Source organism: Pelophylax lessonae, assembly GCF_965119305.1.
Source record: "Pelophylax lessonae genome assembly, chromosome: 10".
NCBI lineage: Eukaryota > Metazoa > Chordata > Amphibia > Anura > Ranidae > Pelophylax > Pelophylax lessonae.
In genome coordinates, this window is record NC_138777.1 from 213,362,809 (window position 1) to 213,381,659 (window position 18,851).

At 45.6% G+C, this 18,851-nt stretch overlaps 1 protein-coding gene across 1 annotated transcript in view; it reads left to right on the forward strand.

The window, feature by feature from the left end:
• COTL1 (coactosin like F-actin binding protein 1) overlaps positions 1-18,851 on the forward strand; it is a 78,331-nt gene that overhangs the window by 6,709 nt on the left and 52,771 nt on the right. The window lies entirely within an intron of this gene.

Genomic DNA, 18,851 nt, shown 5'->3' on the forward strand with positions numbered 1-18,851 from the left:
ATCCTCCTCCTAGCCAATCAGGAAGTGGGTCCTGAGACCCGATTCGCCGAAAGGGGAAGCCATGCCATTGGCCGAGGAGGAGATGCAGGAGACTGATGGGGAAGCCGCCGCCGCTGCTGCTGACTGCCGACTGCCCTCCACATGTCCCGGGTGAGAGGGTGAGTGAGCCGGCAACCGGGGGGGGGGGGGGGGGGGGAAGGTGTGCGGGCTGGTGTGGTCCGGGGGGGAGGGGGTATGGTGTGCGGACTGGTGTGGTCCGGGGGGGGGGTATATGGTGTGCGGGCTTGTGTGGTCCAGGGGGGGGGGGGGTATGGTGTGTGGTCCATCTGCCGCCCCGGCCCATAGAGCACCAGCCGCCACTGGTGACCTCAGAGACTTGCACTGGCCATGCACATATAGAAATTTTACAAATAAAATTGAACAGATTCCCCCATCCATGCTACCAGGGCCAGGACAAGAGGTGGGCAGGAGGGGGGGCTACCCTGGGCGCTGGGGTATCATGTGAGGTAGGGGGCGCTACATGGAGAGTGCCTACGTGCAAGCTGGCAGGAATACTGGAAGAGGGGGAATTTTTGTTTGCCAAGAATTTTGGGTTTGCAAAGGGAATTTAGGCTTGGGGGTAATCGTGCAGATAAGTGCTCAAAGTTTTTTGGAGAGGAGAGAGGGGGTTTTTGCTGACACATAATGCTCATACATTTTTGGGAGGGGGCACCGTTTGGCATCTTTGCAATGGGTGCTAGATGACCTTGTCCCGGCACTGCATGCTACATAGTGCAGATGGATCAATCTCAAGCTGCGCCCATTGTAGACAGTGACTGCATAAAGTTGGATGCAGCTGCTGTTCAGCTGACATTTTTTTGCATGGCTCCTTTACTTTCCCAATGGAGCAATATCCGGTAGGAAGCACCACCCCCACCCACCCACAAACCCCACCCCACTGAGTGAATTTCGGACGGTTCCTTGTTTTCATACATTGTTTCATCTCAGTGCTGCAGATCTCCTGAAGCCTCTTTGCAGTCAGCTCCTGTCTACAGGCACTGCAGCGATGACTTCATGCCATTTCTTGGGGCAGGTTTCCCGATGGTGACAACAGTGGACCACGCCCATGTAACATGTGTTGGACCGGTCACTTGTAGTCTCCATCAGAAGCCTGTATAACAGGTTGACAACGCACAGATTCAATTGGGGGACAGCATCAGGGCGCTGTCACCCTATAACAGGAAATGCCTGAACAAGGACTTTTGTGGGAGGATCACCATATATTATTTTAACAAAAGCTGCAAATTTAGCAATTTTTAAAATAACTTCTAAAATGACATTAACATGAGATTATAGTGATCATTGGTGGGGATAACTGTAATGTGTGATTGCCATGTGTAAAGTGTGTTAAAGTTTCAGGGTGACAACTCAGGAACACAAATTGGAGACAGGGAAGAGAGTTGTCACCATATAACGGGAAGTGCCTGAACAAGGACTTTCATGGCAGGATCACCAGGAATTATTCTAGCAAAAGCTGCAGGTTTAGGAATATTTAAAATTACATTAACATGAGATTATAGTGATCACTTGAAGTGGCCATGCCCGTGGAATGCTTGTTGAAATTACCACTTGTAGTCTCTATCATAAAGCCGTTTGACAGGGTGACAACGCAGGAGCACAATTGAGGGAGAGGGACAGAGGGTTGTATCCCAGTAACAGGAAGTGCCTGAACAAGAACCTTCATGGTGGGATCACTGGGCATTATTCTAAAAAAAATCTGCAGATTAAGAATATTTAAAATGACTTCTAAAATGACATTAACATAAGATTTTAGTGATCATTGGTGGGGACAATCTCAATGCGTGATTTCAATGTGCAATTGCCTGTGTAAAGTGTATAGAAGACTCAGCGTGACAACTCAGGAGCACAAGTGGGAGACAGGGAGAGAGTGTTGTCACCATATAACAGGAAGTACCCGAACAAGAACCTTCATGGCGGGATCACCAGACATTATTCTAGCAAAAGCTTCAGATTTAGGAATAATTTAAAATGACTCCTAAAATGATATTAACATGAGATTATAGTGATCACTGGTGGTGGCCATGCCTACGGAATGTGTGTTGAAACGACCACTTGTAGTCTCTATCGGAAACCTGTGTGAATGGGTGACAACGCAGGTGCATGATTGGGAAACAGATAGAGGGTTGTCACCCTATAACAGGAAGTACCTGAATATGAACCTTCATGGCAGGATCACCATCTCTACCTGTGGGCTTCCTAGAATACCGATTAGAAGACTTTTTTTCTTGGTAAGTTGAGCTCAGGGAGGTAAAATCATAAGGAAAGGGAGAAAGGATTATTTTATCACAAGGATGATGGATGGGTATTATAGTGACAGAGCCAACAATAGGTTCCTGGGCTGGTCAGGTCTGGGAACTTGGATCAGACAAAAGCAGTGAAAGGTGAAAGAAGTGTGAGCTTTAGGTGGGGCTACTTCTTTTCTTTGTGATTCTGTGGTCTCTCTTCACACAGCGGGGAACAACGACTGAATGGTTACATTTCATATATAACTCACCTTTCCTGACATTATTGTTCATCATTTGCAGACTATGTGTAAAACCTTACATATACCCAGTGAAGTGACTGGCCTCAGGTGATACACAAAGATGAAATAAACTATCCTAGATAAGTTGTACCTGTTTATCTGCAGTCTCCTCTTCTCTACATCTGCTCAAAATCATGAATTTTTAAAGCTTGTCAGTGTTCAGGAAAAAAGGGGGCAGAGAGCTGAAGTTACACGCTGCAAAGCTCAGTGAGGCGAGCTCTGAGAGCTGATTGAAGGGAAGGGACACCCTCCCACCCCCTCCCCCCATCAAAGGGAAGGGACAACCCCCCCCCCCCCCCCTCCGGTCAGCACATAGCACACAGGAACAGAGCTAAGGCTGTCAATCGGCTAGAAATCCCTCCCCGTCACCATTTTTCTCTTGGTGTCAGGAAACCTGTCTTGCAGATAGCAGAGGAATGAGGCAGAAGACAGAAATTACACTTAGTGCTCTGGATTGAGACAAGTACACACTATAGGGGGATAAGCTTTGTTCATATTCCATGTCTGAGCTTTACAACCACCTAAAATATTCAACTCTGTGATATAGAGCACTTCATTTTATTAAATAGAAAAATAAATCTTAACGTGACCACACATGCTCCAATTTCGATTTTTAATCCGATCAATGTGTTAAGTGACGATCAAATCGGCAACCAATAAAATAGGTCATAACTTCCCTGCCTTGATTTAGACTCGGGTTGAGTTCGATTCAATACAACCAAATCGATTGGCTAGCGCAGTGGTCTCCAAAGTGCAGCCCGGGGGTCGGATGTGGCCCTTTGCTTGCCTTTATCTGGCCCTTGGGGCACTATTTCACCAACTGACACCAATGATGGGGCACCGTTCCCCTTACTGACACCATCAATGGGGTACCATTCCCCCTACTAACTCCTTCAATGGGGTATCATTCCCCCTACTGCCACCATCAATGGGGTACTATTCCTCCTACTGACACCATCAATGGGGTACCATTCCCCCTACTGACACCATCAATAGGGTACTATTCCCCCCCCCCCACTGACACTATCAGTGGGATACCTTTCCCCCTACTGACACCATTAATGGAGTACTATTCCCGCTACTGACACCATCAATGGGTTACCATTCCTGCTACTGACACCATAAATAGGGTACCATTCCTGCTACTGACACCGTCAATGGGGTACCATTCCCCCTACTGACACCGTCAATGGGGTACCATTCCCCCCTACTGACACCGTCAATGGGGTACCATTCCCCCTACTGACACCGTCAATGGGGTACCATTCCCCCTACTGACACCGTCAATGGGGTACCATTCCCTCTACTGACACCGTCAATGGGGTACCATTCCCTCTACTGACACCGTCAATGGGGTACCATTCCCCCTACTGACACTGTCAATGGGGTACCATTCCCCCTACTGACATTGTCAATGGGGTACCATTCCCCCTACTGACATTGTCAATGGGGTACCATTCCCCCTACTGACATTGTCAATGGGGTACCATTCCCCCTACTGACATTGTCAATGGGGTACCATTCTCCCTACTGACATTGTCAATGGGGTATCATTCCCCCTACTGACACCTTCAATGGGGTATCATTCCCCCTACTGACACCTTCAATGGGGTATCATTCCCCCTACTGACACCTTCAATGGGGTATCATTCCCCCTACTGACATTGTCAATGGGGTACCATTCCCCCTACTGACATTGTCAATGGGGTACCATTCCCCCTACTGACATTGTCAATGGGGTACCATTCCCCCTACTGACACCTTCAATGGGGTACCAATCCCCCTACTGACACCTTCAATGGGGTACCAATCCCCCTACTGACACCTTCAATGGGGTACCATTCCCCCTACTGACACCTTCAATGGGGTACCATTCCCCCTACTGACATTGTCAATGGGGTACCATTCCCCCTACTGACACTGTCAATGGGGTACCATTCCCCCTACTGACATCAATAGGGTATTATTCTCATTGATATCAACAATGAGACCATATTTCTCTAATTAAAACTAATGATGGGGCACTGGTGCCGGGGCATTTTCTACTCCCACTGGTCATCATTCGGCCCCCCTAAAGCCTAAAGGACAGTAAACTGGCCCTTTGCTTAGAAAGTTTTGAGACCCCTGGGCTGGAGGGAAAATTATTGGTCAACTGTTCATGAACACGACTTGGGATGGGACTTGGGGTCTCATGAGACTTGGGGTCTCACAAGACTTGGGATGAGACTGGGGGTCTCACAAGACTTGGGATGAGACTGGGGGTCTCACAAGACTTGGGATGAGACTGGGGGTCTCACAACGCTTGGGGTGAGACTGGGGGTCTCACAACGCTTGGAGTGAGACTTGGGGTCTCACAAGACGTGGAATGCGACTTGGGGGTCTCACAAGACGTGGGATGAGACTTGGGGGTCTCACAAGACGTGGGATGAGACTTGGGGGGTCTCACAAGACTTGGGATGAGACTTGGGGGTCTCACAAGACGTGGGATGAGACTTGGGGGTCTCACAAGACGTGGGATGAGACTTTGGGGTCTCACAAGACGTGGGATGAGACTGGGGGTCTCACAAGACTTGGGATGAGACTGGGGGTCTCACAAGACTTGGGATGAGACTTGGGGGTCTCACAAGACTTGGGATGAGACTTGGGGGTCTCACAAAACTTGGGATGAGACTTGGGGGTCTCACAAGACTAGGGATGAGACTTGGGGGTCTCACAAGACTTGGGATGAGACTTGGGGGTCTCACAAGACTTGGGATGAGACTTGGGGGTCTCACAAGACTTGGGATGAGACTCGGGAGTCTCACAAGACTTGGGATGAGACTTGGGGGTCTCACAAGACTTGGGATGAGACTTGGGGGTCTCACAAGACGTGGGATGAGACTTGGGGGTCTCACAAGACGTGGGATGAGACTTGGGGGTCTCACAAGACGTGGGATGAGACTAGGGGTCTCACAAGTCATATCCCAAATCGCAGAAGTGTGAAAGGAGCTAACTTTTTTTAAAAAATATATATTTTCAGCCTCATGCTCTTATGTATATTATATCACCTACAGTCACACTAGGTTGGAAATGCAATGTATTTCTATGGGAGCCCTTCCTATTGACACTACAGAAGTCACTGTGACTTTAGAAAAGGTCCCTGCACCACTTTGGTCCAACTTTTGATGCGACTTTGGTCAAGAGAGTGTAAAGTCAGATCAAAGTCACACCAAAAGTCGCATCAAAGTAGTGCGACTTTGAAGATGCACTAATGTAAAAGGAACCTAAAAGAGCACACACATGTGGGGTTGATTTACTAAAGGCAAATAGACTGTGCACTTTGCAAGTTCAGTTACAAGGGAATTTGCTCCAGAGCTTAGTAAATGGTGAGGTGAAGCTTTACTTTGCAAAGAATATTCAATCATGTGCAAGAAAAATATTTAAAAAAAAATGCATTTTTGCTTGTACATGATTGGATGATGGAATCAGCAGAGCTTCCCCTCATTTACTAAGACCTGGAACAAATTAGTTGCAGAGCGCAACTGCACTTGCAAAGTTCACAATCATTTTTGCTTTTAGTAAATCCATCTATGTGGTTTAGGTTGGTTCACTTGACAAATGATGTGATGTGATGGCCACTAGGGGAGCCCTACCAAAGGAAGTAATGGTAGTGATATGCTTATGTCCCAATAAATTCCCCTGTGGTGTTAATAAATACGAAAACTCAGCATAATGAGATGTATGCCCTTTGATCTACCACCCCGCACTTTGCTGAATATTCATATATCAGACATAAATTCTAACCCGTGTAATCATTTATTCATTTGTTTAGCAACATTGCTCCCTTCTAGGCAGACAGACAGTGCAGGTTTATCTGTGTTTTGAAACATTATTGATACATTGGGGTTGATTTACTAAAACTGGAGAGTGCAAAATCCGGTGCAGCTCTGCATTGAAACCAATCAGCTTCCAGGTTTTATCGGTAAAGTTTAATGGAACAAGCTGAAGTTAGAAGCTGATTGGCTACCATGCACAGCAGCACCAGATTTTGCACTCTCCAGTTTTAGTAAATCAGCCTCAATGTATCACATAAGGGTCCTTTCACACGGGCTTTCCGCCCGGCGGACTCCATTTTGCTCAGCGGGGATCGATCCGCTGATCCCCGCTGGGCAGGCACATGACAGGTCTGTCTCTGCTCTGTGTGCAGAGACGGAGCTGTCAGATCCTCGCTCTCCTCTATGGGAGATCTGATTAAAAAATGGACTGCCTGTCCGTTTTCATCCGATCCGATCCTCCAGACGGATGGAAAATAGGGTTACCATCCGTCTGGATTTCACGGACAGGATCAGATTGGATAGCAGTGGGTGTCAGCGGAGATGTCACCACTGACACCCGCTTCCCCATAAGGGCACATGGAGCATCCGATCAGGTCTGCCTGAAAAACTGACAGACGGACCGGATCAGAAATCCTGTGTGTAAGGGGCCTTAGTGCTACTGTAGCACACAATAAGGACACCGAATCAAAATAATTTCATTCCAGAAATACATCTTACATTCCTTGCCACCCATTCTGAGCCCCAACTTCTGCGGTTCACTAGGACCCCTGCAGTGCTGGGACAAGGTCATCCAGCGCCCAGGGCAAAGAAGCCAAACTGCGCCAACATCCCCCTTCATTATGTGCAAGCTTAGGGGATGCTACCCCTGGCAAAGCTGATGCGCCCAAGGCAGCCCTCCCTCCTGCCCACCCCTTGTCCTTGCCCTGGACCTGTGCAGTACAAAAGTGGGTCGTGACTATCGCACCTAACAGTACTAGGAAAGCCCCGCTGAATCTGCCTGGCTATAAACTAAGACATGCGAGCTCCGCCGCCGCTCACCCAATCTCCTGTTCCGATCTGGCGTATAGCCACACTGACGCGTTTCGTCACTTCCGACTTTGTCAAAGGGGGGTCTATCCCTTTTTCGTCACTTCTGACTTTGTCAAAGGGGGGGGGGGTCTATCTGAAGGGTCAACTTTAGAAGATTTCCCCTCTTATTTTATTTTTCTCTCCCGGTGATCATAGTAAACAGGACAAATAGAGAAAGTGACTATCCCTAACGGGGGCACAGACGACAATAAAAACCCGGCAGGGGTTCTAACCCCTCTACACTCTATCCAAAACGTAAAAAAAAAAAAAAACGTTTTGTCTATAGTTATACTTTAACCGCTTGCCGACCGTATACAGTACATATACAGGGACATGGTGGCTTTCCTGCACAGGATTACGTACCAAGTAGCTGCAGCATGAACCAATCAGCGGGTGCCGAGCGCTGATTGGTCGCTGGCACCCCACGATGGGCTCCGGAGATTACCTAGTTTGTTTACCTACACAGGGCTCTCTTCTGACAGCAGCAATGCTCCTGCAAAGCACATTGCTTAGGCTGGCCATACATTATACAATTTTCTTACAATTTTCTTTAGATTTAGGCCCCTTTCACACTTGTGCGACTTAAGTCGTGCGATTTTACCGAGATTTTGTTGCCACGATTTTACCGCGATTTTGACTGGGCTTGAAGCAATGCCTATGTCTTTGGACCTCAAAACGCATTAAAATTGAGCCAAAGTAGTGCAGGGACTACTTTGAAGTCGGTGCGACTTCAAGTCGCACAAATATGAACGGTACTCATTGGAAATAATGGAGAACGACTTGTCATGAGATTTTGCAGTCCCAAATCGCAGGACAAGTCGCACAAATGTGAAAGGGGCCTTACCTTCAACTATGTAGTACAAAGGTCTGCCTAATTGGACACAATTGAAAGTGTTATTTCCTTTTGACCTCATATTATGTGGTTTTTGGTAAATCTAAAAATAAATTGTACAAGAAAATTGAACATGTATGGCCATTGGCCAGCCTTAGTAAAAACAGTGTCAGGCACACATTTAACCCTTTGATTGCCCCTGATGTTAACCCCTTCTCACCCAGTGTCATTAGTACAGTGACAGTGCATATTTTTAGCACTGATCACTGTATTGGTGTCGCTGGTCCCCCAAAAAAGTTTGAAAAGTGTGTCAGTTAGGTCAGGTGTAGTAAAAATTATTTTAAAAAAACTATGATTAAGAGATGGTATGTCTAAAACATTGGTAAAGAGATATTATTTCAAAAATAAAAATATAAAAAAAAATACATTGATTAATTATTATATATAAAATAATTATAAATAATATCTATCAATGTTTTTATAAATAATATCTATGTATTTGTATTTTTATATATATATATATATATATATATATATATATATATATATATATATATATATATATATATATATATATATATATATATATATATATATATAATTGTATTATATATAATGTTTTTATAAATAATATCTATGTAAACTGTAATGATTGGATTCTGTTTCAGAACATGAAAGTAAAAATAACAAATTTGTTCTTTAAGTGAAATAAGAATGTTTTTTCTGTTCCTGTGATCTGATTGGTCCATTAATGTGTGCACTGGGGTATGCAGAGCTTGTCTGATAATTAACTGAACCGTCCCTCAACCAGTGTGCTAAATTAATCCCTTCCAAGGACGCACAATTCTCCCCTCCATCTCCCATGTGACATCATTCTAATGTGCCAGAAACCCAACAACACAAATCAAGAGTGCAGCTGGATTCTTTTTTTTCATTGCACGGTTTAGTTAAAGTGGACCTGTCATTGCGCAGTTTTTGAGTGACGCAGATCAGCCCCCTGCTGCAGCCTCTCACCTTGTGACTTGCTACAACGTTACAATGTAGAGTCTGATCACTGGGGAAGGGGAGACTGAGGAAATGCCTGCTCCTGCCTGCAGCAGACTGATATCATCTTCACTGGGCTGGAGCACAAGGATGGATTTTTAATGAGAAAAGGTGCAGCTTTTCTGGTAAATGATACTGTTGCTGTATATCTTATCATGTCAGGAATTTATTCATACAGACTAGTAAAGTTACTAATAGGTCCACTTGATGCAGGGATAAAAGGGCAAGGAAGAACCATTGAAGCCACAGAGATTCAGTAAAAAGGGGACCCCTGCACAATGTACTGCTGCTGGATATTGATTCACCATTTTCAGTCGGCATACACAAGTTGGCAGCATGCAGCGTGCAATGTATCCTGTAAGTTAGCAGAAAAGGAAATGTTGTCATGTTATGATGAGGAAATTGTGATATCCGACCCTGAGGACTCCACAGGATGGTCCCCTGTGCACTGGGCCGTCTTTAATATTGATTGGACCCTGGACAAAATTTTCTTTAACCCCCAACCCCCCCCACCCAGCTTCCTCCCTGCTCTGAGACATACAATAAGCAGCAGCTAGACTCAAAATCAGTTTACTGCAGCTGATCAGGCAGCGATTGGTTGCCAGAGATTACAGCATATTATTACTGCTCACTGATTGGATGCTAGAGGTTACAGCACACATTACGAGTCACCAATTTGTTTCCAGAGGTTACATCACATCATTTCTGCTTGCTGATTGGTTGCTAGAGGTTACTGCACATCCTTATGGCTCACTGTATGATTGCTAGAGGTTACAGCAAATCCTGACCGCTCACTGTATGATTGCTAGAGGTTCCATGCTCATTGGCTGCTAGAGGTTATTGCACATCCTTACCACTCACTGTGTGATTGCTAGAGGTTACTGTGCATCATCACCACTTACTTATTGGTTGCTAGAGGTTACAGCACATCAACACAGCTCACTGATTGGTTGCTGAAAGTTATAGCGCATCATCTCCCTACTGCCTGCACACCATGGACTGGAGAGCTGAGGGGACCCGCCAATAGACAGAAAACTACTAGAACTTGCTATTAGCAATGAGCAGAGCACAGCACACACAGCTATGAAGGTTAACTGAGTGCAGGTAGGAACATAGCCCAATGTAAAGCAGCATCCCTGAGGACAGGCTGCCAGAAATAAATGACTAGTCATGCCGCCTGCAGTAGATCAGTGTTGAGGGGTGAGCTATGTAAAGAGTGCAGGGTTGAGGGGTGCCCTGTGTACGGAGTGTAGGATTGAGGGGCGAGTTATGTACAGAGTGCAGGGTTGAGGGGTGCCCTGTGTCCGGAGTGCTAGGTTGAGGGGTGCGCTACATCCGGAGTTGAGGGGTGCGCTATGAAGGGGATGCAGGGTTGAGGGGTGCGCTACGTAAGGAGTGCAGGGTTGAGGGGGTGTGTTGTGCACATCCCAGTCCAGGCCCCCCACTCCCCATCCCCCCCTCCCCCCTTGCAATACACAGCATTCCCCTGGCACCAAACCCCCCCTCCCCCTCTAAATACTGAGCATTCCCAGTCCTCCCCATCTAAATAACATTAGCGTGGGGCTAAAGAAGAACAGCTGTAACTTACTGCATGTCAGTGGAATCTGTGGAGGAGCTTCTACCTGTGTAGAGCCCCGCCCCTCCCTCCTCTGCTCTCTCTGCTCTCGTATAGGGATCGATGTGTAGAGCAGGGAGGGCTCTGAACTGCTTCCAGGAGAGGAGCGCTGTCACTTGTTAATACAGAAGCAGCACTTCTGTATTGACAAGTGACAGTAGGGAGCAGCTCTGCATCCAGCGCTGGATCCCAGAGGTGGCGGAACTCTGGCTGAAAAAAACCTGTTGGGCAGCATGGGCTCCAGGGGCAGCTGCTTTGGGCCCCCCTACAATGGCTGGGCCCTGGGCAGCTGCCTCTTTTCCCCACGTTAAAGACGGCCCTACCTGTGCTTATCATCACTAAGGGCTGCTGTCAGTGCAGAGACTGGCTGTGCTCTCTGCACAGCACTGCTGTATATGTCAGAGCTATATAAATGTATAATATTAATAATAATAGTGTGTGACTGTGGGGGGACATTTAGCGTGTAAGCTCCTCTGGTGCAGAAATCAACGTGACTGGTTCAGTATCCTCTGTACAGCATTGGGGTATATGTCAGAGCTATAAATAATAATTACAATACTAATTAATACTAATTATTATTAATATTAATACTAATTAAAAAGGTCTGACTGTATAATTATATTGGTGTGTGTGCCTGTGATGGGACAGGATTGTGTAAGCTCCTCTAGTACAGAGACATGTGACTAGCTCAGTGTTCTCTGTACAGCACTATGGTATATGTCAGAGTTATATAATTGTTTAATAATGATAGTGTGTGCCTGTTGTATGAACATTAGAGCGTAAGCTCCTTTTTGTGCATTGACTGATGTGACTGGCTCAGTGTTCTCTGTACAGCACTGCAGTATATGTCAGAGCTATATAAATGTATAATAATAATAATAGTGTGTGACTGTGGGGGGACATTAGAGTGTAAGCCCCTCTGGTGCATTGACTGGCAGTAGTACTCTTCCTACACTGTAAAGTCAGGAAGATGACTTTACTGCATCCTGATTTTGCTTATTGTCTCTGCTTAAGGCAGCCAAACATGGATCAAAATTCGGCAGGTTCAGCAGGGACCAGCAGAATTTACATCCATGTATGGTCACCCAAGTAGATATATATGTAGAAATAGTATTATATATATATAATGCGTGTGTGTGTGTGTGTGTGTGTGTGTTTGTGTGTGTGTGTATGTATATGTATATGTATGTATGTATATGTATATATATATTGTGTGTGTGTGTATATACTGTATATATATATATATATATATATATATATATATATATATACCCAAGTAGATATAGTATGCGTAGATCACTCCTTCCTAGACTATAATTGTATCTTACATGACAACAAGGACCTACATGGTGTCCTTCCCCAGAATCCATTAATTATATATAGGAGGGGGGAAAATCTAAGAGACCTGCTAGTACATAGCCATCTCGATAGAACTTCAGCACAACCATCTACTTCCACTTGGCTACCGCGCCAACCCATTGGCTGCTTTAAATGCGGTCATTGCAAGGCTTCCCCTAATATTCCAACAACCAAGGAATTCGTAAATCCAAAGGATAGTACAACGATCATTTTACAATTGTAGCTCAGAAGGAGTGATCTACGCAGCCAAGGGTCTGTGCCCCAAATTATATGTGGGCAAAACCATTTGTCAGCTACGGCGGCGGGTTTTGGAGCATATTGGGCATATAACACTCAATAGAGAGAGAACCTTGGCTAGACATATGCGACAGGTGCATAGTAAGGAACCATACCAGCTCAGGTTCTGGGTCGTTGAACAACCAAAGCTGGGTGTAAGAAAAGTAAATCTGGATAAATATTTATTTAAAACCGAGGCAAGGTGGATTTTCCGGTTGAACTGGCGTGCGCCATCAGGCTTAAATGAGGGTTTTGCTTATCGGCCCTTTAGCAAGAAATGATTGGGTTTTGCATTGTGCGTTCTGAGTTCCCCTTTAAACTAAATTTAAGCCTATAATGTTCTTGACTGTTAAAAAAGGGTTAGAGAAGACTGGGAATAGAAAGAAGGGGTATCTAGAGATAGACATATAAATATTAATTTGTCCTTATTCAATTGTCTCTTTGCCTTTTTATATGGACTTGTAAAGAGGTCTCTTGGGGATTTGGGAGAATTTTTGACATTTCCCCAGATTGGGAGATTGTTTTCTGGTTATTCCCCACTGGGTGTTGATATTCCCACCGAAATTGCATCTGAACGTGTATTTGTGTTATGACGCGATTCCGCGAAAGCGTTCTATTACATCATGACACAAATTTGCGTCGTGACGGGACTTGTGTGATGATGCAAATGCAAAAAAACCCTATAAATAGAAGGAAGGAGGAGGAGGCTGCCATTTTGACTCCAACCATGCGGGGATAGTTTGGTCCCCTCCATTTTCTTTCTTTATCTTTTGACACTTTTACTTTGTTGCAATTATTTTTCACTCCTGACGAAGCTTATTTACTAAGCGAAACATGTAGAGTTTTAGTATTTTGGGAGCACTATTATGATTTGGGGTACAGCATGGTTTGTGGGGAGAGTGTTTCTTTAGGGTTGGGAGACCTCACTAGTGCTAATAGCATTCCGTTTTTTGAATAGGCAGGCTTGATCAGCTTTCCTAGCTTTCAAAATTAGACCAGGCAGGACAACATTTGTCAGTCTAATTGTTAGCCAGCCATTCTACTTTTAGAGCAGTAGATATTAGGAAGGCTTTATGAGCAAGAGTAGCCAGCCTATTTAATAGCCCAGTTTTGTGCACCAGTTCTCAAAAAGGATATCAGGGAACTGGAGAAAGTGCAGAGAAGGTCAACCAAACTGATAAGAGGCATGGAGGATCTCAGCTATGAGAAAAGATTGGAGGAACTGAATTTATTCTCTCTTGAGAAGAGGAGATTAAGGGGGGATATGATCTCCATGTATTAAATACATAAGGAGTCCATATAGTGAACTTGGTGTTGAGTTATTCACTTTAAGGTCATTACAGAGGACAAGGGGGCACTCTAAGTCTGGAGGAAAAGAGATTTCATCTCCAAATACAGAAAGATTTCTTCACAGTAAGAGATGTGGAATAGACTCCCTCCAGAGATGGTTCTGGCCAGCTCACTTAAAAAAAGGCCTGGATTCTTTCCTAGGTGTACATAATATAACTGGATACTAATATTTATAGGTAAAGTTAATCCATTGAATACCTGATTGCCTCTCCAGGGACCAGGAAGGATTTTTTTCCCCTGCTGGAGCAATTTGGATCATGCTTTGCTGGGGCTTTTCGCCTTCCTCTGGATCAACTGCGGGTATAGGATTGTGTATATGGGATTGTATGGTTGGGTTTTCTTTACTGTTTTTTATTGGTTGAGCCAGATGGACTTGTGTCTTTTTTTCAATCTGACTAACTATGTAATAGTATGCAGCTATCCAGATTCTGATAGGCTATAGTCTCTGGGACTAACTTGACAAGAGAGCTCATGAGAGAGAGATTCCTTATGAGGAAGATTGGAACAGCTCTTTCATCCTTCAGATTCAGACCAGGCAGGTAATATTTGCTGCTTCAGATCTCAGAGAGTAATTTAGCTTTGTGAGCAGTGAACATACAGATACTAGCTCCAGTGGAGAGCTTTGCTATACGAGAAGATATTTAGGATAGATATGAGCCAGAGAGATAGAGCCTTACCGCTTTTAGATTGACTCGATGAAAAGGAACAAGCATAATTAGTGGCGTGTGGCTACCTAGATCCTAAAGCCTCGTACACACGCAACGAATTTCCGCCGACCGGTCGTCCGTCTTTTGTCCAGAGTGGTGTCTGTTGTTGGTTGGAATGTGCTCTAAACTGCACACGAATTTTCCCGCACGACAGAATTCTACTTCAGAAGTGATGTCATGTGTTGGATTGCTTTGTATGTGTTCTTTCATCTCTGAGCATGCCTAGTCTTGCTCAAAAGATTTTTCCCCATCGAAATCTGTACTAATGAGACGTAAATCGGACGTTGTTTTGACGGTCGACAAAAATGATATAGCCTGCACACCAGGATTTTTTTGGCCGAAAAGTCGGAGTCGGCTGTCGGAAGCACCATACTAACAAGCCGAAAATCGGCAGATCGGTCTTCGGACGAAATTTCCCAGCCAAATTTCTACTCGTGTGTACGGGGCTTTATAGACCATCTTGTCTAGATAGCACAATTCGAGACTCCATAGGAGAGAATCATTGTTTTCACTTCTTTCTTTTCTTATCATCTATCTTCTTTCGACTTGATTATTTATTATTGTGTGCACTCAATCATTAGTACACTATTGGCCAACCAATAAACCCACCCTCCCTTTTTGTACATGTATATAGTCCAGAAAATGTTTTTTAGGAATGAATAAAAGTTATATTTTAAATACCTATGGTCTATGGTGCGTAAGGGAGCGCACCCTTCGTTCAGTGTAACTTCAGTTTGTTGCCAGTCAGGTAGTTTTTTGCTAAACTTCAGGTATTAGTCTGTGTTAATTCTCAAAGAATCTTTACCCTTTGACAGATGATTCACCGCAGATTGTCGCATGGAGGGAGAGAGCAAACCCTCTCTCAGACAGCAATTAAAAACCTCCACCAAATAAGGGGCCAGAGTAACCTTAAAGTGCTTATAAAACTCGGCTGTCAGTCCATCTGGCCCTGGCGACTTCTTAATGGCAAGCTTATCGATCGCCTTAACCACCTCATCTGCAGTGATGTCCTCTGTTAAACTCACCAGAAAACTGCCATTTCTCAGTCCTGAAATAGAATCCAGAAAACATGACATGCCAGCCCGATCGAGGTCTCTACTACCCAGGAGGTCAGCTTAATATGACCTGGCGGTTTCCAGGATCCCCTACTTGGACTTTGGCAAGGAACCCGTACTGTCAACCAGGCCTACAACTGATTTACTGCTCTACCTTGTTTGCAATTCTAGTAAGGGTTGGGCGAGTGATATTTCCCATAATCCATTTCCAGAACCATAGAGGCATGCCTGTCATATTGACACCCCCTGAGCAAGAGTTTAACCTCAGAGATCATCCCCAGATCTCCATTATTCGAGACAAGCTTATCAAGCTTCCCCCCGCAGACGCTGGTAGGTGACATACTTATCAAGCTGTTTATTTCTTCCTATGGCCTTGAAAAACCAAACGATCCATCGTTTTGTAAGCTCCCACCACTCTGACTTACTGCTGCAAAAGTCCATAATCGATACCTGTGCCTGAAAAAGATCCTCAAAGGATTGACTCACTTTCTCATCGTCCAGGTGTGCCGAATTCAGCTTCCAGGTACCCCTCCCCCTAGGTGGTGTATTGGGGCTATTCAGAGTCACAGACAGAATATAGTGATCGGAAAACTCCACCGCCTGACACACTGGTGCCGAGAAGGCAGGGTTCCCCTTTAAAACCGATCTATTCTACTGTGACTACTACCTCGCTGAAAAGTGAATCCCGTGTCGTCTGGGCAGCAGTGAATGTGCACATCAACCAGACCTGCCTCTCTACCTATTTTGATTTTAAAAAAAGCAGTCACAGTCCAGTTCCGGTACCTTTCCTGTCCTTAGTCCTAGTGACGGTGTTGAAATCACCACCGAAGACAACTTGCTGGGCTGTAAAAATAAAAGGCTTGATCTTCATGAAGAGGCATTTCCTGTCCCACTTTGTCTGGGGCCCATAGATGTTAATCAGGCGCAGGTCCTGCCCCCCCATGGAGACGTCCCCATTTCTACATCAATAATCCACTTACAGGTAACAATTCCCGGGAAAAAGTACCGCAACTCCAGTGTAAGGCTCGGCCACAAGAGATTAGAAGGAGGGGCCACGTCTCCACTTCTTCTTCATCAGATGAATATCCTCCAAACTAGACAACCGGGTCTCTTGCAAAAAGAAAATATCCGCTTCAAGCCTGCTGAGCAAAAATAGGGCCATGTTACGAGCACTTACTGATTTTATGCTGGCGACATTAATGGTCGCCACCTTCAGTGGAGTAAGAACCGCCATCAGGATGATTGAGGTACACATTTCTTAGCCTGCGTACCCCCTTCCCTACTTGGCGACCCTACACACCTGAATTCTCCTTGTGATTCCTCCTCCATAGAAATCACTGACTCATCACCAGAAGAACTTCCACCCTCCACCTCAGAAAACACCTCAAAAGCATTTGGCACCTCCACCCTCCCCGATTCAGGAGCACTGACATTGTTCCTTCTCCGCCCCTTACCCTTTTAGCCTCCAACCATTCCATATTCTCATTCGACAATCTGGACGGCGGAACCCTCTCCCCCCCCCCCCCCCCAGGGACATCCTCAGCCAAAAGCCACGCATTAACCCTTCTCCCCACATCATTCTCCCCAACTTTCACATCATTTCCCCCAACTTCCACATTATTCACCTTGCATTCTGCACCAGCCACTCTCATTCCCTTCCCCCTCCTCCCCACTATCATCCATTCCATCACCTACTTTATCCCTCGGTGTCTGCTGACCTCCAGCCGCACTTATGCCATGCCGAGGTGGAAGGATTGGCACAACCATACACGCTGGTCTAGCATCCTCCATTGCCTTCACTACTCTAGGAAAAATAACAGGTGCAGACACAGACTTGACAACCTCACTTTCTGACACTGACTGGGGAACCACAAACTGGGGAGACACTGACACCATAGCCAGCCTCACAGACACACATTCCGACGGGACAGAGACACTGGAATCCCCTGGCACAACCTCAGCCAACCCAGACTCTTCCCTATCCAGACGGAAGAATTCCTCCACTCAGGGCATTGCTATAGGAGTGACCAACCTTATCACATGGGTTACACTTAAAGAGGTTGTAAACCCGTGCATTTTTTTTTCCACCCTGCAAGAGAAAGCCATAATGAGCTAGTATGCATCGCATTCTAGCTCATTATGCAATACTTACCTTAGAACGAGCCCCCACCGTGCCGCTCACTCACCTCTATGACGGGCGACATGTCCAGTTGCCCATCTTCCGGGATCGCAGCATCCGGCCATCTGATTGGCCGGAGCCGCGGTGACGTCACTCCCGCGCACGCGCGCGAGAGCCGACAGTCACGGCACGGAACTCTGAAGGAACGGCACGATCGGCCGTTCCTTCAGAGCGCATGCGCCAGTGACGTCACTGGCTGCATGTAAGGTAAATATCTCCTAAACGATACATGTTTAGGAGATATTTACAGTACCTATAGGTGAGCTTTATCATAGGCTTACCTATAGGTACAAGTTGTAGAGGAGGGTTTACTTCCTCTTTAATGATCTTACAGTCCATTGCCAGATGCCCCAGTTCTGACACAAAAAGCACTTCTGTTCTTGACAGGAAGAGGAGAAATGTCTCTTGGCACCACATTTATGGTACAGCTTAGGTTGAGCAGGGTAGAAGATGGTAAGCCTAACTCTACCAATAAAAACAGAGGTGGGCAAATGCTGGACCACATTCTCACACACTCTCAACCTCATTGACACTGACCACCCACCCCTCCAGGTTCCTCTATCATCCACAATCTTTTTTAGGGGACACAATGTTTCCCCAAACCTCCTGAAACAGACCCATAAATCCTTGCAGGGGTATAGACTCATTCCTTGTCAAGATAATGACATTCTTTATTAAGGGGTGCCATGAGATAACTTTGGGGATAAGCCCTTTCCAGTCTGGCTGGCCCCTATATAAATGCTCATACCGCTCCAAAACCGATCCAGTGACTCTGGACGCACAAATGACAAATCATATTCATAGGAACCTGCTGGACTGATGAGAGTATAAATACCCTCTGCCTTAAATCCCATATCTAGGATCCTATCCGCGACCACCTTCCTGATAGGTGGAATACCTCCTCCTTCCCACCTGAGCTGTACCACATTCCTGTGTTTAAAGGAAAAAGGTTTGTTAGGTGAAAGTC